Source organism: Rattus norvegicus, chromosome 14 (assembly GCF_021556685.1).
Source record: "Rattus norvegicus strain SHRSP/BbbUtx chromosome 14, alternate assembly SHRSP_T2T, whole genome shotgun sequence".
NCBI lineage: Eukaryota > Metazoa > Chordata > Mammalia > Rodentia > Muridae > Rattus > Rattus norvegicus.
Window position 1 is genome coordinate 31,724,764 of NC_141547.1, and position 23,994 is coordinate 31,748,757.

Sequence of the window (23,994 nt, forward strand, 5' to 3'; positions counted from 1 at the left end):
TGCTTTATTCACACACTTACGTTCATGGTGGTTATTTCAAAGACACATCTGTATGAAATGAAGAAGGCCATATGGGGAGCAAGGGGTATCTTCATATACAACACTAGCCAGCTACCAACCTCTGTCCACATGTTGCTTAAGGGTTTACGTTATTCCTGCTAACAGCGTTCAGGGTAATTTTCCACACCACAGGCTGGAAATCCAAGCTAAGCGAGGTGAGCCGCTTTGCATGGCATTGTCCAGAGAGTCAGTGGCGAGACAAGATTTGAACCAGGCCTCCTTGTCCGGAAACCACTCTCCACTATCCTGAGTCTCAGACCGGCCTCACAGCTCGCACCACAGATGCAGGTGAGCGCTGGGGTTGGAACCTGCGTTGGAGGCTCCAGTTTTTCACTTCCTGGCCGTGAGACTTGGGGGCAAGTTCCGTACTAGTTTTAGCTTCTGTCCTCTTGTCCAAGACAATGGGACCAATCACACTAAGGACTTGTAAGTTAGACACCACGCTATTATTTACCATAATGCCTGACAGACACAAAGTCTCTCCAAACCATTAGCCATTGAAGTGCTGGTTAGGATCAAGTCAATTAAAGCAATAGGTGGTTTTGTTTTGACCTGTGAGTGACATTTCTCAATTCTTATAGAGCCAAGGAAGCAGAGATAGAAGTGTGCAAGACACGTGAGGTGGACGGAAGGAGGAATCCGGAGGAATGTCAGGAAATGTGTAGTGCAGAGAAACATTAAGGAGATTAAATTATTTTTGGAGCAATGCAGACATAAATTGTTTTGTTAATACCATTAAGTCCATTCTAGGTCATATCAGATCTCACCAGCGTGGGAAAGTGTTTGGGGTTGAAAAGAATAGTGTCTGCCATGCAGAAGTGATGGCATTTATATAGAATAAAAGGAGGGATCCAAGGACGGCAAGAAAGGGCTTTCCCCTTCTGCTGGACAGCTAGAACCAACTCTCCCCAGTAGACACTGAATTCAGAAGGTGAGGCACAAAGGCCCCAGGGTGAAGGCCAGATTTTTGTTCAGTGGCATTATTTGCTGACAATGACCCTGGAGGCCCCTTCAAGGATCAGGAATCTGGTAGCCTTTGGAAGGTGACAGCCAAGGTTAGGTCCCTTATGCTGAGTTATGTTTAGCATGCCGTAGGCACTAAGGCTTGGTGGCATTGCACATTTAAAAAGATTTATTCATTTTTACTTGACCTGAATGAGTGTTTTGTCTGCATGTATATCTGTGTCCCACAGTGGCCAGAAGATGGCATCAGATCCCCCTAGAACTAGAGATATAGAGGGCTGTTAACTGCCATGCGGGTGCTGAGAATCAAACTTGGGTCCTCTGCAAGAACAACAAGAGCTCTTAAGCACCGAGACACTCCTCCATTTACACCTTACAGTTTAAAAAACATAAATGGTATGACAGCCAGAGCTATGTAGAGAAGCCCTGTCTCAAGAACTCAAAAATAAAAATAATTTCTTGGGGTATTCAGTTCAGTAAAAGGCTCTTGGTCAGCATGCACGAGGCTCCAGGTTCCATCCCCAGCACTGCATAAATCAAAAAATTAATAAAATTAAAACCCATGTTCACCTAATAGGCTGCCCTTTGTCTTCCTGCACCCATCATGTACCCTACTGAAGTATGACAGGAGTTAGGCAAGTGAGGCCGTTCACAACATCTAGTTCATGACATCCAGCTCACGACATCCAGTTCACGACATCCAGTTCACGACATCCAGTTCATGACATCTCTAGTTCACGACATCTAACTGAATTGTATCCAACCCGCCTGAGTTATTTTGAGAATATTTTATATTAACTTGAAACGAGAAGGTTATCTGGGGGAAAGTTGCACTGGCTGTCCTCAGGGCTCCTGCCTATGCAGTGGGAAGCAGATGCTGTTCTCGTTTGTCTGAAAGAAGAGCCTGCGTCGAGTAAGAATTCTCCAGTGGGATCCCATCCCCCATCCCTGGAAACATTGGGTGCTACTTTGATGCCTCCTCCTGTTCCTCAGATGACCCACGCAAAAACCGCACCACACTTATCTGTCACGGAAAACACCACGTTCAGAATCCTCAGTCTCTGGAGCACTGTGTGTGTCACCCATGCTAACGCTGAGCCAGATATTGTGTGTGTGTGTGTGTGTGTGTGTGTGTGTGTGTGTGTGTGTGTGTGTGTACATAGCTTAGTGCTGCCCTCAACCAGAGAAGATTCTCTTCAGTGCTCAGTAGTTATGCAGAGATTCCCTAAAGATTTATTTTTATGTATATGAGTACACCGTAGCTGTCTTCAGACACACCAGAAGAGGGCATCGGATCCCATTACAGATGGTTGTGAGCCACCATGTGGTTGCTGGGAGTTGAACTCAGGACCTCTGGAAGAGCAGCCAGTGCTCTTAACCACTGAGGCATCTCTCCAGCCCAATGCAGAGATTTCTAACTGGATAAAAAGCTACATTGAATACTCAGTTCCCCCTGAACCTTAAGGCTCAGGAAACAATGAGGAAGAAGAGGCAGAAGGAATATAAGAGCCAGAATATGGGGAAGAGTGCCGTGACGTGCTCTCTTCTGGATACGAGGCCACGACACTTACCAACTGCAGCTATGGGGCTGTGATTACCCACAGAAGAGCAAGTCGACATGATCAGTCAACATTCCAACAGGCAGCGGCAGGATTTAGTGAGTTGTTAACAGAGAGACAGCAAAAGACATATAGAGGGAGAGATAGAGAAGAGAGAGCAGAGACTCACAAAGACAGAGACAGAGAGGGACAGAGGCCAGACATGAAGCAGGAGGGCGTGTGCTGAGGGTGCCTGGGGGAAGTAGGAGAGAGGGTGTGGGGGATCAAGATACATTGCTCCCATGCATGAACTTGTCACATGTATGAATAAATAAAAGATAGCCTACTGAAAACAACACTATCCACACCTGCTATAACTCTTGGTTTATGAGACAGAGAGCAGGCCCTGAGCAGTAAGGTCTTGAGCCACACTTCCTGCACAACCCCCATGGAGGACAATAGCCACACAGCACAAAGCTTGGATTACCTGGAATGTCCTTGTCCTACTGTAATGCAACCCTTCCCTTTCACGGTCAGCCAAGTTTATTCAAACATAGATTCGGGAAAAGGACGTAAGAGGGTCTGCTCTAATGCACCCTGTTGCTTTCAACACAGAACCTCAGAAACCATGACACAGTAGAGGGCACACCCTTGTCGAAAACCTTACAGAGCCACGGAATCAGAAGCAAAAGGCGTAAGATGGCATCTTTGTCTTCCCCTTGCTTCCCGATTTCAGAGAGCAAGCCTTTCCTTCACCTTCTACACACTTACCTCCTGTAATGACTCAAGCTTAACATTTCCTGGTCAAGATGCAAGATTCGTGGTCAGCTATCTAAGCAGAGGCACTGAGTGGTGGATGGCGGGCGTATACGTGGCCCACATGAGTCCAGAAGGTGTTTTATGTTATAATCAAACTTCTACAGAGGAGTGTGATCTCCAGGTAAGGCGCAGGCACCGTTGGGTTGACTTTTGACAGGGTTCCAATTCCAGTAAGGAGAAAACAGCCCCTGGAATATCCAACCCAGTATTCTGCTCCTGACAGTTGCTCTGAGGGGTGCTGCTCAAACAGGATGACTGACCCCATGTTACTGTGGGACCTGTCTTCCAGGAGTTGTGTGATGGCTGGCTGCATTTACAATCACTTCAGGCCCAAGGGCCCATGTCCCTCTCTTAAACTACATCGATGAGAAAGAAAGAATAGGAGAGTGATTGGCTGAGTGTACACCTGTGTAGTTTAGCTTCAGGTCAGAGGGTGTGGCATCTCGAGGAAGTTTCCTCTCCCCTCTGGACAACAGAACTCCAGCTCTGGCTGAGTGCTGAGGTAGGCGATCACAGCCCTAGGGAGACTGCAGTGGTTTCTGTCTCTCCTCTTCATCGGTAGCCACCTAGGTCAAAGGCCTAAGGGTGCTTCTTGGCATAACAGATTAAGGCACGGAACACCCCAGAGCCTGTATTTTGCCTGATTTTTCTTGAAGCAAATAAAGCGACTTTATGTAAGCCAGAAAATAAAGTTACCCATGATCCCTAGTGCGAATTGCTTGTTAAATCCACCAATTCTATATAAAGCAGTAAGTGGCTTCAAGTTGGAGAGAAGTTATAGGGCCAGTGGTGGCATTAGGCATTCTGTTCCTGTACCTGACTTCAGGAAGCAGGTCCATTCATGACAGTGACTCCTCCTGACTGTCAGAGTTACAAACCAGATAGTACTTCTCAAAATAGTTCTGCCCTAGTAATTCTGAAGGATTAATTGAAGTCAGTGCACGTAGTGGCTATTCCTGGTTGTCAACTTGACTATATCTGGAATGAACTACAGTCCAGAATTGTAGGGCTCACCTGTGATCTTGATCCTGAGGCTGGGAGATACAACTTTCTGACCTGGATCTTGGCATGGAGATCTTGAGACACAGTGGCTATGGATCCCAGGAGACTAAGGCAAAGAAATCTCTGAGTCATCTGGGACAAAGCAAGTCCCAGATCCAGGCATGGTGGTACACACCTTTAATATGGGACACACCTTCTACTGGAGACCTACATAAGGACTTGGAAGAAGGAAGAGTCTCTCTTTTTAGCCTGCCTGCCTTGTGGGACTGAGAAAATGCTAGATCCTTGGACTTCCATTCACAGCTGCTGCTGACCATTGTTGGGAAGTTGGACTACAGACTAAGTCATCAACAAATCCCCTTACTATACAGAGACTACCCATAAGTTCTGTGACTCCAGAGAACCCTGACGAATACAGTGCAGAAAACCATTACCATTTTACACTGAAGAGAGGTGCCCAAAAGACAAATGGAAGTGCCACGAGCTTTGGTCCAGAAAATCAGCAAACACTGAATTGGGGGCGGGGCGTGTTGCATAATGAAATCTATTATAAATGTAAGACTCAGGACAACTTTCCATGGACTGAGAGATTACTCTGCATAGACTTTCTAAAGTCATTAAAATTTCCAGCAAAGCAAGTCCAGCAGTAACAGGCAGACAGTTCTCTCGTCTAAATTCAGATTTGTCAACTCAGCAATTATTACTGCCTTCCCACAGTGAGAAAAATGTTCCAGAGAGGATGAAGATGGCCTCGGACCAGAAAGGCAGTGTCTGCTCTGTGAGAACGGGGCTGTTACTTCAAGAGGGGACTATTATCTCCAGATGAAGAAAGCTGTCTGGCTGAAAGGTAATGAATTAATTGGTCTTGAAGAGTGGATTAAAACAAGGGATATTCGGAAGCCAGGGGAAAGTGTCTTTGGGTGATGAACACAGAAAACGGAGGTTAGAAAAGGCAGGGAGGGAATCCAGAAGCAGGGAAGACTGCCTGGGCAGGAGAACTCAGGGCTGGACTCCTGAGGCATGGAATAGCTAGCATCCAGACTTGATTTACAGAAGGCCGTAACATGGACGTGAGGGATTGGTGAGCAGGCACTGTGTTTGGACTGTGTCAGGACAGACAGCACGGCCCCAACTGGGGGTCTCGGAGGCATCATGCTAAGTAGTCTACAGCTAAACGCACACTAGGCTTTCTCGAACATGCAGTGACCTTCAGGACATGGCACCAGAAGCTACTCAGACTCTAGAAATCCATGAATCGTTCCTGGGCCTCGCCATCCCTGCCAGCATGTGAACACTACGCTCAGTTTTGAAGAAACCATCATTGTATGGATACTGAAGGGAGCGAGGCTACCTCCTTCATTCTCTATTCTTTGGCTTCAAAACAATGGTCTAAAGTTCCCACAATTTGCCCTCGTCTACGGCCATACCATGCTAGATCTCAGAAGCTAAGTTCCCATAATTGGTCATCTCCGAGTCTCCAGGATGTCCTCATCTTCCCAGAAGACAAGATGGCTTCTAGGCCGGCAAAAGTAAAGCGAAGCATCTGAAAGACTCATGACCGACTTAAGTATGTTTAAAGAACAGGCAAAAGTCAAATGTGTCCTCAAAGGATTACAATTATCCCTATACATTTAATTGGAGTAATTCTGAATTCATATCCAGAAATACCGTACGAGTGAACTTTTACATCTCACACATCCTTCCAATACAAACTATTTTTTGTAGCAACTCCCTTCACTGTTTTTATCTTTCTACATTCTGGGGTTACAGGGATATTCATTTTTCTTATTTTCCCCTCATTGTTGACCATGTTTTTACTTTCTGTACGTCTTTCAGCCGTCCTATTGGATTATCTGCTCCTTAAATGATTAATTTCTCAGGGCCCTCCTTCCTTCTCTGCTCCTTATTCATGAATTCAGTGCAGTCTTCCCATGTCTTGGAGGATTTAGCTCCACGCTCTCTGAAGATTTCTTCTGCTCTCTGCATTCCGATTCCTTTGAGCTCCTTTTCTGTTTCTCTCTGGCTTCAGCCTCCTGTGCCGGATGCTTTCATCAAAAGCTTCACAATGCTTGGTTGGTCATTCATATTTAATAGCCAGTCACCAAGAATCTGATTTTAAGCTAATGCATGGTATGGCTTGGTAGATTTCATCAGAGAGAGTTTGGGTAACAAGCCAAGAATCATTTAAAAAAATTTTTTTAATAAGAAAAGTTTTTGGTTTGGTTTAGACAGGGTCACTATGTAGCCCAGGTTGGTCTCAAACTGTTTCACTATGTAGCCCAGGCTAGTCTCAAACTATTTTACTATGTAGCTCAGGCAGGCCTAGAATTTGCAGTCTTCCTCAGCATCCCAAGTGGTAGGATTCCAGGTATCACTACACCAAACCCACCTCTGCCTCACACTTCTTAGTGTTTGTTCACACGCTGAGCTGCAACAACAAACAAATCAACTAACTAGTCAGCTCTTTATTTCTATTTTAACACCACGTAAGTTGATGAACAGTACGGGACATTTAGACCTAGAAGTTCCTTCATTCTTAGCAAGTACTTCTTTCTTCCTCTCTCTCCCTTCCTCCTTTTCTCACTCCCTCCTCCCCCCACCCTCTCTCTCTCTCTCTCTCTCTCTCTCTCTCTCTCTCTCTCTCACACACACACACACACACACCCTTCCCTTCTTTCCTTCTCTTCTCCCTTCCTTGTCTATGGGCATGATTGTGTGTGTGTGTGTGTGTGTGTGTGTGTGTGTGCTGTGTGTTTGCTCATATATCCAGAGGTCAACCTAAGGAATTCTTCGTCTGGTGTTTTCATTGGCCAGAGCTTGCTGAATACAGCATCCATGGGACCCAGGGATCCATACATCTCTGCCCACCTATCAGGTTTGTGTGTGTGTGTGTGTGTTAGTGTGTGAGAACTCAGGAACTCATGTTTGCAGAGTAAGCACTTCGATGACTGAGATGCCCCCACCCTCCAGCCCACGTTTTGATTTGATACTGTGGATATATGCTGATTGGTTTTTTTTTCCTTTTTTTTTTTTTTTTTTTTTCCGGAGCTGGGGACCGAACCCAGGGCCTTGCGCTCGCTAGGCAAGCGCTCTACCGCTGAGCTAAATCCACAACCCCCCTGCTGATTGGTTTTTAACAACGTGATCCGTGATCCGATCTTAGACATATCTGGGAGGAGGAAATGATTAGGAATTGAGAAAAGGCCTCCATAAGACTGGCCTGTGGCAAGCAAGGGTACTGTCTTGGTTGGTGATTGATGTAAAAGGGTGATCACCGTGGGTGGTGCCATCCCTGGGCTGGTGGTCCTGGGTTGTATTAAGAAAGCAAGCTGAGCAAGCCGTAGGGAGCAAGCCAATCAGAAGCACTCCTCCACAGCCTCTGCTTCCGTTTCTGCCTCCAGGTTCCTGCCTTGACTTCCCTTCTTAATGGACCATCAGGAGGACATGCAGGCTAAGATCTTTCTTCCCTGAGTGCTTTTGGTCATGACCTTTTATCACAGCAATGGAAACTCAAGACAGGATGGAACCCAGAATTGCGCTATGTGCTCAGTAACTTCCACTCTGTTGCTCCAGGGTTCTAAGGTGTTGTCCTTGTCCCTGAGCTTGAGCTGCCTCTTCAGCATCAACACATGCAGCCATGGAAGTGAGGGAAATACAGGGACAGGACACTTCTTCTCCAAGAGATTACAGACTTGGCTCTCTGGGAAGGCAGGGGGGTGTCTGGAAAGAGAGTCTCTGTCTAGGCAACTGTGCTCTTTGCCAGATGTGAGGGAATTGGAGTAGTCAAAAGAGGAGTAAAGGGAGACCGGACATTGGAGAGCTTTGGAGACCTCTCTAAACTTGGTACTTTCAAATGTCAGCATTCCAGCTTTTCCAGGTTTTTGAAGGCGGTCTCCCACCATCTTGCCCCACTTGCTAAGGTGTTGGGAGTCACTGTGCTGTGTGCTGCTTATTCCAAGGCTCCTAGCTTGAGTCTCAGTCTGGCTGCCCGCTGATTCTGTTTCTCCAGAGAACAGGCTTCACAGTTCACATGGTTCAGAGGTCTGGTTAGCCATCTGGGGCAGAGAAATGGGCCCAAAAGACCTTTGGATATAACCCCCCCAAATACCCATCCACAGTTTCCATACATTCTGGGCCTCTGTGCTTCTTGTGATCTTATTCCTGGGACTTTTAGGGGATCTTGGGGTGCTGTAGAAACTTGGCCTGACTCTTGTGCTCAGGCACAGTTCCTTTGATACTTTTTAACCCACAGATTCTAGTCAGGGTTGTACAAATTTCCTCAGGCATGGTTCCTTTGATACTTTTTAACCCAAGGCAGGGTTGCACACGTCTACTGGACTCACAAAAGACACAGTTTCTGTCTCTGTTCCTGCCCTCTGTTGTTTAGGAGAGACTAAGACAGAGGAAAAAATGAAAACAGCTTTGCTCCAGAACGGGAAGTTCAAGATCTGTGTTCGATGCTCTCATGGGAAAATCTCAAGCCACAAATATCCATTTGCTTAAAATAAGAACGGTTTTTATTTCCATTCATCCTGTGGATGTATACTCCTGATCTCCGCAAAGTAACCACTAATTGTATTTCATCTGAAGTGGTCCTTAAAAAGCTTGTTGGCCATGATATCCAAGCTCACAGTTGTGAAGCCAACCCCCACAATCGCTCACTAAATGTATATTAAATTACTCCACTTCCTTTCAAAGGACCTTCACGAGTCCTCTAATTGTGAAGCAGATAGTTTCAAGGTATTGTTGTCTTTATCTATAGTTTAAAATAACCTAGAGAAAGCCTTCTAATAAAAAAAATGTTTAAGAACTTAATGTAAGGTACTTCTTTATTCCAAAAGACAAACTATCTTGTTTAGGAACAAAATTTGCTTTACGTATTGACATGGAAAAAGGCTGGGTTCCTTCCCATGTCCTACTTTCTCTCATGGTAGGTCATATGTACCACCACTGTTTGGATCTGAAATGTTTCCCTTGTGTTAATGGTTGAACCCTAACCCTGACACTCCTGGTAGGCTATGCCTTGTGGGAAGCCTTTCACGCTGTTGGGACTGTGGGACCCGGTCTCTCCCTGTTTCATTTCCTGACTACGACAGGAAGAGTTTTGTTCCACAGCACACATTGGCCACGATGTGACTCCATAGGGTCAAGGCTACAAGGCCAACTGACCGTGGACAGAGAACATCTTAACACTGTGAGCCAAAACACACCTTTGCTCTTTCAGTCAGTGATTCCAGCACTTCCTTAGCAATGGAACTTGACTGAGGTGCGCGGAACACTCTAGCTTCTTCCGTGCCCAGCTGCTTCTCCTCTGTCTGTAAACCATCTCAGCTGTTGACTCATTCAAGAAAACCTCTCTTGCCGGTCCCCCGGCAAGATACTTCCAAAGGCTGATCTGCCGATGCCCCTGTGTGTTTCCGTAACACCCGGATCTATTCTAAGCACATTCACTAGATGTCATAATCATCGGTTATTTGCCAGCATCCATGTGCTCCTGGAGGGCGAGGTCCACATCTTGTCTTGAAATTCCTAACACATCAAAGCACAAAAGCCCTACCAGGAGCAGCCACACCGGAGAGAAGAGGCAGGGAGGAGTCTACAGGCACCGTGGACCACAGTTTGCTGCCCTTCGTATAAGTCAACCAGACACAGGCGGGGAAAGGCCACCGCTGGGATGAGGGCTTAGACTTAGCCTGAACCGTTAACCGACAACGAGAGTTCCTTCATTGTTTTCAGCAGTGAGGATGGGTCCTTCACTGCTTCCTACACTGCAGCTACCAGGATGCCGGCCACCTGCAGAATGAGATGTCCCCACCTGCAGAATGAGATGTCCCCACCTGCAGAATGAGATGTCCCCACCTGCAGCCATAGCGACCAGGCAAGCGAACTTTAACCATAACTGCACTGACAAACACCCAGGCAAAGGAATATGCTTCAGGGATGTAGAGAAGCAGCTTGAAGGAGCAGGAGCCACATCCAACAGCATTTTGTTACACTTTAAGGATTAGGCATGAGGCTGTGTAGAGAAGAGCACTCCTCCCCCAGCCTTGCTTTTTAAAACTCTGACTGGACCCCCAGGACAAAGAGGGGTGCAAAATCGAGACGAAGGTTCGGAGTTTATTCCGGTCAAGTTTTCTATCTTGAGACACCTGCCTCTCCCCAGTTTCAATTCGTGTCAGATGCCGCCCTGCCTCTACCAGCCACCATATGCCACAGTGGCTCCGTGGTATGTCCCATTCCTGGTCCTTTCTGTGGCCGGATCGGATGTCCTTTGTAGGTCATGATTTACCATAAGGAATCTATGACACCATTTGGGATAAGGAAGTATCTACATATTTAATACATGGATACTTTACCTTATAACTCTATTCTCGGAGCCTAATAACATATGCCTGGATCATGATAGATGAATAATTAAAAAATAAATGAAATGGGGTTGGGGATTCAGCTCAGTGGTAGAGCGCTTGCCTACCAAGCGCAAGGCCCTGGGTTCGGTCCTCAGCTCTGAAAAAAAGAAAAAAGAAAAACAAAAAGAAAAAAAATAAATGAAATTAAATGTCCTGAAAGCTCAGGGCTTTTCGGAAACGTCTGTAGTAAGTCCGTAAGTTTAGTAATCCATGATTTTCATCTGACTTACTTCACACGGAATCATGTAGACAAAACACATGTCCACATGTACAGGTTTTGGTTCTGCTTTGAGTCAGGGTTTAACTATGTAGTCCTTGCTGGCCTGGCACTCACTGTGTAGACCAGTGGCTCTCAACCTCCCTAGTTGCAGCCCATTTACAGCTATAATTCAAGACTGTAAGTTCTGAGGTATCTGTAAGATAGAATTTGTTACTGTAGGCTGTTTTTTTTTTTTTTTTTTTTTTTTTCGGAGCTGGGGACCGAACCCAGGGCCTTGCACTTGCTAGGCAAGCGCTCTACCACTGAGCTAAATCCCCAACCCCGTAGGCTGGTATTCTTAACACAGCAGGCAACTGGGGACAGCAGTAGGTCGCAGGCTGTTTTGAAGACAAGTGTTAATTGACTCTCATGGTGGCCGATTTTAGTCTCACAGAGGTTGTTTTTTTAAAATTTATTTATTGATTGATTTTACATACCAATATTAGACCCTACCCCTTCCAGTACCCAGGTTAATTTTTTTAATTGCCCTACAGACTTTCCTTCAGGCATTCTTAAAAAAGATTTATTTTATGTATGTGAGCACACTGTAGCTGTCTTCAGACACACATCAGAAGAGGGCATCAGATCCCATTACAGATGGTTGTGAGCCACCATGTGGTTGCTGGGATTTGAACTCAGGACCTCTGGAAGAGCAGTCAGTGCTCTTAACCGCTGAGCCACCTCTCCAGTCCCCAAGTTGATTTTTGTTTTTGTATCTAACAACATTTATCTTATTTATACATATATAGAATGTGCTATTTATTCATCTTTTAAAAGTGAATAGACGGCCAGTTTCCTCCGGGTTTAGCACTGCTTAAATGCATTTATAAACCAGCTAAGTCATTGTCCATTTCAACTTAACCGAAGATGAAGGGGGTTGGGATGTCTTGTCCTTGTTGTTCTTAGATAAAAATGGATCTGGTGGTAGCATTATACACTAGAGATCCATTTTCCCATCTGTAAGTCACGCATGATGACATCTGTGTCACAAGGGTCCATGGGATGGGTAGCTGTTCATTTCCTCGCCTGGTAAACCATGGGTTCTGGAACATCTTCACAGAGCTCGCATTCATTTAATGAAATATGGATCTAGGCTGAAAATGTTTCTGGTTTTTTTTTTTTTTTTTTTTGGTTCTTTTTTTTTGGAGCTGGGGACCGAACCCAGGGCCTTGCGCTTTCTAGGCAAGCGCTCTACCACTGAGCTAAATCCCCAACCCCATGTTTCTGTTTTTTTAAGGGTTTATTTATTTATGTAATGTATGAGTACACTGTGGCTGCCTTCAGACACACCAGAAGAGGGCATCAGATCTCATTACAGATGGTTGTGAGCCACCATGTGGTTGCTGGGAATTGAACTCAGGACCTCTGGAAGAGCAGTCAGTGTTCTTAACCTCTCAGCCGTCTCTCCAGCCCCATGTTTCTGTTTTATAAAGTTCATACAAAGCAACTCTTCTTATAAAGAATTTCTCAAGAGATCACAGCATTGAAAATATGAAAATTTAAAACCAGTAGGGACTATATGATCTCTCTGCAAAGGAGAAGACTGTAGCTGTCTTTCCGTTTTCCCTCTACCCTGCTTCATCCCCACTCACCTCCCTGTTGTAAGGAACCCCACCTCTTCACTGTGTCCTCTTTCCTCTGCCCCTGAGAAGGACAGGATGCCAAAATGAGACAGGCTGCAAGCCCAAAGGGAATGCCTCCCTTTACCTATGAGACGACAGTGGTTCTCAACCTGTGGGTAGCAGTTCCTTGAGGGCTCAAATGACCTTTTCATGGGGCTCGTGCACTGGGTAGCTTACATATCAGGTATTTGCACTTTGACCCACAACAGTAGCAAAGTTGAAGCTATGAAGCAGTAGTGAAAAGAACTTTATGGTTGGTGGTCACCACACTACGGGGAACTGTATTAACAGGCCACAGCATTAGGAAGGTTGAGAACCACTGTGTTAGAGCACCAGGTTAGAAAGACTGTGCATGAACAAAAGCCTCCCCTTAGACCCCTGCCTTCCCAAGGAGGAATCAACTTAGGCCACTGTGGGATTTGGGATGTGCAACCCCCCCACCCGTCCCCCAAATATGGCGTGCTGGCCTGCTCCCTGACTGTCTCCTCTGAAGCAAGACCTTGAGACGTACACTTCCTTTGTCCAGAAGAGAGGAATCTGCTTAGCACTGAAGGCCCAGGGACACGGAGAAACATTGTCAAGTTCTTCCCATTTACCACCAAGAGATCACACTCTCTCCATTCATGTCCCCTCATGCCCGTCCTCCTCCTCCTCCTCAAACTACACAGACATCACTGGTCCTGTGCCTTTGGATCTTCATCTCCTCATGAAGTCTCTCAATCCATGTAAAGGCTTCTGTTGGACTCAAATGCAAATCTATTTCTTATTATAGGCTCCTTGGCTATGAACTAAAAGAAGGCCAAGAGAAGAACGCTCTCTTCCCTCACAACACAGACAATAATGGCTCATCTCTCCACATCCGGTACAACATGTAGTACAAGAAGAAATAAAGGCAGATTTGTAGTGTGAAACCAAAATCCTGGACTCCTTACCTTAAACTACTTTTTACATCGCCTTTGTGATCCATCCCTTGTCTCATTTTTCACTCTGGAGTCCACCTCATAATTAATCACCTTTAGTCCTTTCTAAAGCCCAAGGGGACTTTCACCGAGGTAGGTCGGGTACGGCCCACAATCTTGATGATCAGCTCAGTTGCCCTGCCCTTGGCAGCCTCACAGCCTCCTCTGTCAATAAGCCCTGATGGCTTCCGCTCAGTCTTCCCAACATGCCCTTTTTTTGCGCCTTCGCTTCCTCATTGCAAATCTTTGCTCCCGCCTGATACCTTCCGATCACACACGAGGTGAACTATTGGTTCCTACGTTAAGTTTAAACAGTCACTACATAGTTAGTGGGTTTTTTTTGTTTTGTTCTGTTTTTGTTTGTTTTTGCAAAACAGGCTTTCCCTGATAACACTGCTGGCTGCTGGGAAACTTGATTTGTAGATCAGGTTGGCCTTAAACTCAATCTACCCTGCCTTTGTCTCCGGAGTGCAGGAGACTAAAGGCATGTACCACCACTCCCAGCTAGTTGACGCCTTCCTTTACCCTGTGCTTTCGTTATCTGACTACTACCGTATTTATTTCAGTGACTGTTTAATATCTATATTAGCAAACGAAATGCTCTATAAAGAGCAAAGCCCATTGTAGATACCACTGTTGCGGTTTGGACAGAGCCCCTCCTGATCTCTAAAGAAGACCCACGCCTTGAAAGCTGGGCCCCGAGCTGAGCTCGTGGTGGTGTTGAGAAGTGGTTGCATCATGAGAGCCTGCATGAGGTTATTCCATTGAAGAAGTCAACTGAATGGGTTGTTAGGAGGAGGGGCCTAGTGAGAAGCAGATTACCGAGGGCGTGCTTTTCGAGTGTCCTTGGGTCTTCCTGGTAATGATAAGGCAAGCATCTTACCTCCACCATGCTCTTCCAAAAGGAGTCACAGCAGTTTGTGATTTCTTCCCAATCCCCACCACCACCTGGTGGGTGTGGTCTCACACTTCCATATATTTAGGGCAGAAACACCCGTCACAGGATGGCTGTTCTTTATCTGTCTCCCTTCTAACTTTTCTTGTGCCACACTTTATAGCACAAAAGTTTTAAATTATGTCTGGCTAAATCTATTGGGGTCCCCCACCCCCATTCCTTTATGGTTGTTTAGACCCTGGCTTTAAAAGTTGGATGTGCTGTCAGTAACTGGCATTTGTGGGCACATGACCTTCAATTCGTACTTTGGGGTCAGTCTCCAAGGAGACTGTATACTCGTGTGATCTAGACAATTTGCCTGATGCCTTCACCCAGAGGGATCAATTTCATTTCTCAATGAGCTGAGCCTTCCTGAGCCGGCAGCATCAGACAGTGTGATAATCCCACTCCTGCTTCTCCTAGGAAATGCGTAACCCCGATAGCAATCTCTCCATTCATCTCAGAAAACAAAAGTTTCAAAGTTCTATACTGCTTTACTTTAATAAGCAGAATCTGTAAATGGTTTATGAAAACTCAGGCAAATACAGCGTAAACGCCTTATCATCCTCTGATGAAAGTGTTGACTTAATAAATGCCTGCAGTTTATGGCTTTATTACACTCAGTCAGATATTAGGAAAAGGTGCTTTTATAAAGCTCCCCCCTCCCCCACCTTATCTCTTGCAGGAAAATCTATTTTTAACTGTATGAAAACAGGATTAGATATTTCATTTCTTTTAAGTCCATAGATTGCAGCCCATTATATCACGACACATGTGTCCTAATGACTTATTGAAATCCTGCCCCGGAACACAACGTCAGTCTGCTCAATGGTTTAGAGCGGAAGGCAAAGCAAAGGGTGCACCATGCCTAGGAGACCAGGGAGTTTCGTTGGCTTCGACGGGGCTGAGATTCTAATTGCTAACTGTGTATTCCCAACACTAAACTTCCATCTACGTTCTAGCTGTCTACTGAAACCCTTCCACTGGAACCCACACCATGCGTAATTGTGTTACAGAGAGAGACCAACATCTACACCATTTTCCAATTTCTGATCCGATTATGGTTTTAGATGTAGTCAGCTCTTCTTCTCACTTTTCCTACTCACTACTGAGTCTTATTTATACTTTTATTGTTCCTCTGTAAGCCTCTAAGTTTCACTATCCTCCCCACACACCTTTCTTCTTCCTCTTCCTCTCTTTCTCCTCTCTTTCTTTCTCCTCTCCCTCCTTCTCCCTCCCCCTCCACGCCCTCTGTCTTTTTGAGCCAGCCATGGTCTCACTTAAGTAACCCTGATTGGCCTGGAACTGCCTACACAGACCAGGCTGGACTTGAGCTCTGAGATCCACCTGTCCCTGCCTTCCGAGCTCTGAGATTACACGTACCACCATGTCTGGCCACGTTCCCTCTTTTTTGCAATAATTTTCTAATTGTACCAGAGTTTAAGAATCAATGGGTTCAGAACAGAGTGTGGATGCCGTGCGTGGTAGCATTATTGATAGCAGTAACAATGATCCAAATGCCTATGAACTGATAACTGAATAAGAGGCATAGTACAGAGCCATAGCATGGACTATTGTTCAGTCATAAAGAGGATCAAACACTTCTTATCTATACAGCAAGGATGAGCCTCGAAGGTGACTCACAACCTAGAGTTGAGGAGAGAGCTCAGCAGCAGAGAGTGAGCTTACTGTGCAGGACCAGTGGTCACTCAGGCTTAATCCCAGCATGCCAAAATAATAATAATAATTATATGAAAGAAGCTAGTCACAAAGGGATGCAGGTGTTGTGATTCGATTCGTGTGATAGTCTTAAAAAGGCAAAACTAAAGAAACAGAAAATACCATTGCTGGAGGCTAACAGGGGAAGGTGAGTATCTTTTGTGGGGGTGGCGGGGATTTTAAAATTAAACACTGGCGACTGTTGATGATACATACTGAAAACACTGAGTTGAATACTCTAAAAGGGTGGATTTTGGTAAGTACAGCTCGCACCTCTCATCATAGAAGCCTGCTTTCTTTTTGCAGACAGACTATGCTGGAGCCCCATGCCCGGTCAAAGCAGGAAGTGTCTGTCTGGTATCTGACTGGTACATCTACAATGCATCCCACCCAAGGCTGAGGGCACATCGGAGAAGAGCAGGAGGAAGGATTCAAGGGCCAGAAGATGAGGACGGCTTCTGTGAAACAGCGTCTTCAAGATGTTAGAGGGATTCCCCAACCATGCACAGCATGATTGCCCAAACAAGGCCTGCATAACGACAACACCAGTTAACCTGCCAATGCTGACTAGCCCCACCCCTCCAGATGATTGGTGGCTGCTGAGAGAGGGAGAATGACTTTTCTTCAGGAACCAGACCTCTCTCTGATAGTCATACAATTTCAAATTGTCACCCCTAGACATATGTACCTAAGAGCAACAATAAATGAGGTTGTGTGTGTGTGTGTGTGTGTGTGTGTGTGTGTGTGTGTGTGTAATACACATAAGTAATAATTATAGAAGAAGACGTAATGAACTTGAGAGGGAGTCAGGCAAGGCACATGAGGAGTTGAAGGTAGGAGGGAGAGGAGGAAATAATTTAAATAGACATGTAAAACTTATGAGAACGTAGATGCTACAGTAGAAGTGTGGCCTGAAAGGACCAACTGGACTCGAGCAAAAATTAAAAGCCCTCTTCATAAGGCGAAGAGAAGAGGTGCTTAGGAGCCCTCTCAGTTACTAAAGTGCTTGCTGCACAAGTCTGGGGACCTGAGTCCCCACTTCCAGAACCCACACAACAAAAGCAGGTGTGCAGTCACCTGTAATACTGTGCTGAGAAGGCTGAGACAGGAAGGGCTGGCTTTGAGGCTCCCTGCCTAGCCTGCCGAGACAAACAGCTGAGCTCCAGGGTCAGTGAAAGATACTGTTTCCAAAAAAAACCAGGGAAGAATAATTGAGGGATATACTTGTTGATCAGATCCCAACACATGTGCACCTGCATATATGTACACACGTGAACATGCATGTACATACTCATGCACACAGTCTCAATGGTAAGAGAATGAAATGATAAATCGTAAACTAGGAGGATACATTTCCAGTTCCCAAATCTAATTGATTTTGTAGCCCAAATATATTTCAAAGCCCTACATTCAAAAATAAGAAAATAAGTAACCCAACTAAAAATGGGGAAAGATTTGAGCAAATGCATCATTAAAGTGCACATACAAATAAATAAAGACTACACACCAGATGTGACAGAGATGTGGAGGGTAGGGGTAATTCATATACTGTTTTGAGGATGCTACTTTGGAAAACATTCTGGTCATTAATGTAAAAAGCTAAACGTACATCTGTCCTACCATTTGATCGGGCCGTCTCACTCCTAGGTATTATTAACTCAAGAGAAATGAAAACATAGCCAACAGGAATGACTCAAAGGAGAAGGGTGCAGCAGCTTTGAGAGGAAAACAATCCAAACATCCATCAAGAAGTTCACAAATGAACTAGTACGCCCATTTTGATGAAATACTGCAGGGCGATATAAAGAACCGAACTATTGTATATGCAGATGCATTGGTCACTCGCAGGTATCCAAAAATAACCGCACAAGTCACTGAGATGCATTCAAGAGAGACCGGCTGGCCGGTACAGACTTACACGATTCCATCGTATATAGGTCTAGAAAACAGAAGCCCATCTTTAATGATGGGTGGAATATTAGAGGTTGCATAAGGTGAGATTTAGGGAAGGAGTGAGGAGGGGGTTACACATCCCTACTGTTAGACAGTGGGCTTGGCTGTTATTTCTCTTCATGTTTCCAACCCATAGGGACTTTTTATTTAGCTTGGTGGCATGTATTTTCCACATGGACCATTCATTCATTCACTCATTCATTCATTCATTCATTCATCCACTCAGTACATGAAATAGAGCTTTTTATATTTGCATCCATTTTACAAACAAGCATCGTGATTCATAAATATCTGTTGAGTATTTACTGCAGGCCATGTGTTGTGCTCCATGCTGGTGATGGATTATTGGGTGATATTCACTGGCCTGGCTCTGAAGCACTCAGGAAAATATCCATGCTGTCGTGTTAAATAAGGAGACAGAATATCAGTCAATATCAACCCATCAATCTGTCCGTGTGTAACTGTCTGTATTTATACCTATATAAAAGACACTCCTTGACTGATGTGAGCTATTCCCAAAAGATTTATCAGCGGCTGAAAATAACTCAAGTTGAAAGCACATTTGATAGCTGAGCCCGGTCCTGCCTAAAAGTGTTCAGATCACTTACATTAGCCTACAGATTTATAGTAAAGTACTGGATGCTTCACATGATTGGATGAATTCTGTACTAAGAAAGAAAAAAGAAGCAAGCTGTGTATGTGAGTTCCACCAGCAATGAAACAGAAAACTCAGTGAGCCAGAAGCTGGGGGACTAACGTGGTTCTCCTTCCGGAATGTGCAAGGTTAAAAGCTCTTGACAGAGACGGACATGGAAAGAAACCAGAAGTTTAAGAACCGTTGTCTCTGGGATCGGCTAGCCAATTTTCCTCCTTTTTCTAATTTATTTCCTAGGACTATTGGCCTAATTAAATTCCTCATCCATCTTTATATGACCTCACAGGACACAGAGCTGACGGTATCTCTGGTGTCCACACACCAACGCTTATTGGATGACCCATGCAGAATGCTGTCCACACATCCTAGCAACACTAACTAACATGTGCTCTTGTATTGTCTTGTAATGTCTGTAAGGTCGCGCCAGGTCAGAATGGAAAGGGCTGTGTCAAGCTCCTTTAGCTTTCTTACTTTCAAAGGGCATCCATCTGATGGATTTGAAATGGAACATGGGAACCTAATACACATGAAAGGCCGAGCTTAGCCCTCTAGGACAGATCCTCAGAGGCAAGAGTCCTTCAGAATCACTGAAGGCTGGGCATGGTGGCACACACCTGTCTTCATCATCATCATCATCACCATCACCACCACCATCATCATCACCATCACCACCACCATCATCATCACCATCACCACCACCATCATCATCACCATCACCACCACCATCATCATCATCACCATCATCACACACACACACACACACACACACACACACACACACACACACACACACGACTTCAAAGCCAACCTGAGCTACATAATGAGATGTCTCAGAGACCTGAAGAAAAAAAGGTCGCTGTTTGAAAGTCACTCATCACATAGAAAAAGAAGCCATGGTAGTGCCATAGGGCAAGAACATGCAGAGCCAAATCTTCTAATCAGGGTTTGATCTTTTCCAAACTCCGCTGCCTTTCAATCGGGCTTTTCAAATGGCTCTCCCATCACACAAGCAATGTTTTGTGTCCCTGTTTGGGGACACACAGCAGTGCTCAGAACATCCTGTCAACTGAGTAACTGATACTCGCCTGTAATTTGCCTGGAAAAAGCCAAGTTCCCACCACCCATACTTCTTATCGAGGAAGCTGAGGGGGCATTTCTGTCTTCATACTCCAGTCTCCTTAGCTGGAGTCAAGTGCCAGAAAGAAGGGTAAGCTGTGAAAACTGGAGCTGGAGAGATGGCTCAGTGGTTAAGAGCACTGACTGCTCTTCCAGAGGTCCTGAGTTCAATTCCCAGCAACCACATGGTGGCTTACAACCATCTGTAATGGGATCTGATGCCCTCTTCTGGTGTGTCTGAAGACAGCAATGGTGGACTCATAGACATAAAATAAGTAATTTGAAAAAAAAAAGTGTAAAAGCTGAAGCTACTTAGGGCTCCATAACGGACTGAAAATATAAAGCCAGAAGGAGCCTGGCATTGCAAGTTCCTACCCAGAGCATTAGTGTGGTGGCCACACACGGGGCACAGTGGACTGTTTTAAACCTTAAAGGGAAGATAAAAGACGTGGAGAAAGATTAAGCAGTAAATTTGTGGAGCACAGACAAACACGGGCGAAGTGGGTATTTTTATTGCTGAGCTGTCACTTTTGCTCACAGTTGCACTTCCTGCCATGGTCAGGACACTTAAAGCAGAGGGGTGAAGTGAGCCGCCCAGGGGAGCTCAGAGCACCCAGAGGCATTCATGCAGGAAAAGAACCTTAAACAAGCCCACAGGCTGCATGCGGCACACATCTCTGGCTGCGTGTGTAAAAAGGTCATTTTCCCCTAAACTCACAGAGCTCTCTACAGTTCTTATTGATGTGATTATGAGACAGCATCTGTGTCAGTAAATGTCCACCCTGCTGTAACACAGGGTAACTTCATTGTAGGTTTTCATTATGTCTGAGGTCCTCTCAACCGGCAATCCGTGTATGGCATGAACTGAGAAGGAGGCATTCTCTGTCACACGGTTCTCAGTTCACGAGGGCTACACTCATGGGCCAGGTGATGTCTGAACAATGTAAGCATGGTTCTTACAGGAGCAGAGATGGCCTCACACGTCCTAACACGTAATTGTATTTAGTGAGATTCTCACTTTCCAGTTCACAATTGAGGTGCCAGAAAAACCGGTGTCACAGATGAGCCTTCATGGGGTCATAAAAAGGAATAAATCTGTGGCTCACAAGAAGACCGAGGACAAAATGTCCCGGCAAGTTTCATCCAGGCCCTTCGTAGCAATGTCATCTCCACTCACCAGTGTGGAGCCTTGCTGACCTATTCACCTCCAACAGGCTCTACCTTGAATCCCACAGTTCATGGCTTCCAAGCAGAGATTGAGCCCGAGGCAAACCACCTTGGGTGGTCTATCCCAGATACCTTGCTTTGCTCATACCTCTGAGTACAGTGTCTCATAACTCCCACCTCCACAGAGAACTTTAGCTATGACTACCAATCATGCTTCCTGTCTCCTCTTGCTTTATCCCCAGCACATCTCCACGATATGTACTTTGTCATTCAAAGGAAACTTCAGCATGGACATGTTAAATATTGACTTCATATCTCATGGTTAATAAGTAGCAGGGATCAAACAGAAGCCCTGAACTTGGGGCTTTTTAGTCTATGACTTCTCTAGGACAGTGTAAGACCCAGATGTCTCCCATTGTCCTCTGAATCATTCTGCAGCCTCAGGGTGGGCTCTGTACCTTCTCTATCCTCGAGGGTTTGACTGGCCTTTCAAAGGTTGCTCATGGGGACTGGGAAGTTGATTCAGTGGTTAGAGTCTTGATTCATCAAGATCAGGACACAAGTTGCGATCTGAGAATCCCTGTAGATGCTGGGAGATAGCTTCTGAAGGAGAGAGACATTGTCTGTGTGATTTTAGTCTCCAATGGTGGAGCAAGTTGGCTATCGAGAATAGCCTCATGGGCTCACTCTGGTTTTGACTGAGACCTTACCTCAGGAATAGCAAAGACAGAAGAGTAATTTGAGACAACTCCTGACAGCAGACAGCAGCCTTAGGCTTCTGCATACATGCATGTACAAGTGCCTGACTAAGTACACAAAGAACCCTAAATGGGATATACATATTCCATCCCTCCTCCTCCAAGGCTCAGGGACCTATGGGGAAGAGGGATGGATTATACAAGTTGAAATCAGTAGATAACACTAGGAAGGAAACAGTGTTTCCAGACACAACATGGCCATTGCATATGTGAAATCACAATTGTGTTAGTGTGAGCAAGACCAGCATAAGCTCAAGGCAGACAAAATCCCAGAAGAGAGTGGGGAGGTGGGCACACAATCCTGTTCCTGGCTGAGGGGCTGTTGCCCTTTGATAGCTTCAGGGAGAGTGAGAGTCCATTTTCTTGAATGATATGACCCCTGGTAGGCTGACCGCATGCCAGCATAGGCCTCACTCCCAAGGCCAGTTGAACAACCCAAACTGGACTTGACGGGTTACCAATAAGAACGATAACTGGGGCCCTGCGGAGAGCTCATAAGCAACACCCCACGAGCAAACTTGAGCCTCGGGACCACAGGTAAGACAAACCTTCCTACTCCAAGCGACCTGCCTAGTGAACTCAGGACACAGGCCCACAGGAACAGCTGAAGACCTGTAGAGAGGAAAAACTACACGCCCGAAAGCAGAACACTCTGTTCCCATAACTGGCTGAAAGAAAACAGGAAAACAGGTCTACAGCGCTCCTGACACACAGGCTTATAGGACAGTCTAGCCACTGTCAGAAATAGCATAACAAAGTAACACTAGAGATAATCTGATGGCGAGAGGCAAGCGCAGGAACCCAAGCAACAGAAACCAAGACTACATGGCATCATTGGAGCCCAATTCTCCCACCAAAGCAAACACAGAATATCCAAACACACCAGAAAAGCAAGATCTAGTTTCAAAATCATATTTGATCATGATGCTGGAGGACTTCAAGAAAGACATGAAGAACTCCCTTAGAGAAACACAGGAAAACATTAATAAACAAGTAGAAGCCTACAGAAAGGAATCGCAAAAATCCCTGAAAGAATTCCAGGAAAACACAATCAAACAGTTGAAGGAATTAAAAACGGAAATAGGAGCAATCAAGAAAGAACACATGGAAACAACCCTGGATATAGAAAACCAAAAGAAGAGACAAGGAGCCATAGATACAAGCATCACCAACAGAATACAAGAGATAGAAGAGAGAATCTCAGGGGCAGAAGATTCCATAGAAATCATCGACTCAACTGTCAAAGATAATGTAAAGCGGAAAAAGCTACTGGTCCAAAACATACAGGAAATCCAGGACTCAAAGAGAAGATCAAACCTAAGGATAATAGGTATAGAAGAGAGTGAAGACTCCCAGCTCAAAGGACCAGTAAATATCTTCAACAAAATCATAGAAGAAAACTTCCCTAACCTAAAAAAAGAGATACCCATAAGCATACAAGAAGCATACAGAACTCCAAATAGATTGGACCAGAAAAGAAATTCCTCCCATCACATAATAGTCAAAACACCAAACGCACAAAATAAAGAAAGAATATTGAAAGCAGTAAGGGAAAAAGGTCAAGTAATATATAAAGGCAGACCTATCAGAATCACACCAGACTTTTCGCCAGAGACTATGAAAGCCAGAAGATCCTGGACAGATGTCATACAGAACCTAATGACACAAATGCCAGCCCAGGTTACTGTATCCTGCAAAACTCTCAATTAACATAGACGGAGAAACCAAGATATTCCATGACAAAACCAAATTTACACAATATCTTTCTACAAACCCAGCGCTACAAAGGATAATAAATGGTAAAGCCCAACATAAGGAGGCAAGCTATACCCTAGAAGAAGCAAGAAACTAATCGTCTTGGCAACAAAACAAAGAGAAGAAAAGCACACAAACATAACCTCATATCCAAATATGAATATAACTGGAAGCAATAATCACTATTCCTTAAATAAAAAGAAATAGATTAACAAACTGGATACGCAATGAGGACCCTGCATTCTGCTGCCTACAGGAAACACACCTCAGAGACAAAGACAGACACTACCTCAGAGTGAAAGGCTGGA

General features: G+C 45.1%; 1 protein-coding gene and 1 long non-coding RNA gene across 15 annotated transcripts in view; one reads left to right on the top strand and one right to left on the bottom strand.

Annotated features, from left to right (window-relative positions):
• Nucleotides 1-17,001, top strand: part of LOC120096736 (uncharacterized) — a 45,052-nt gene extending 28,051 nt beyond the window's left edge. The window contains exons 5-6 of one of the 2 annotated variants that reach the window (XR_015637382.1): nt 193-348; nt 16,589-17,001. This is a non-coding gene — a long non-coding RNA (uncharacterized LOC120096736). Of the gene's footprint in view, nt 1-192; nt 349-3,297; nt 3,373-16,588 lie in introns of those variants that run through there. The other variant, XR_015637381.1, reaches the window with a different exon arrangement.
• The window catches only part of Cracd (capping protein inhibiting regulator of actin dynamics), a 235,361-nt gene that overhangs the window by 57,658 nt on the left and 153,709 nt on the right, over nt 1-23,994 (bottom strand). For 2 of the 13 annotated variants that reach the window (XM_087582467.1, XM_087582455.1), the window contains exon 1: nt 3,333-3,421. The gene's annotated coding sequence lies outside the window, so the exon portion shown is untranslated. 13 annotated transcript variants of the gene reach the window in all.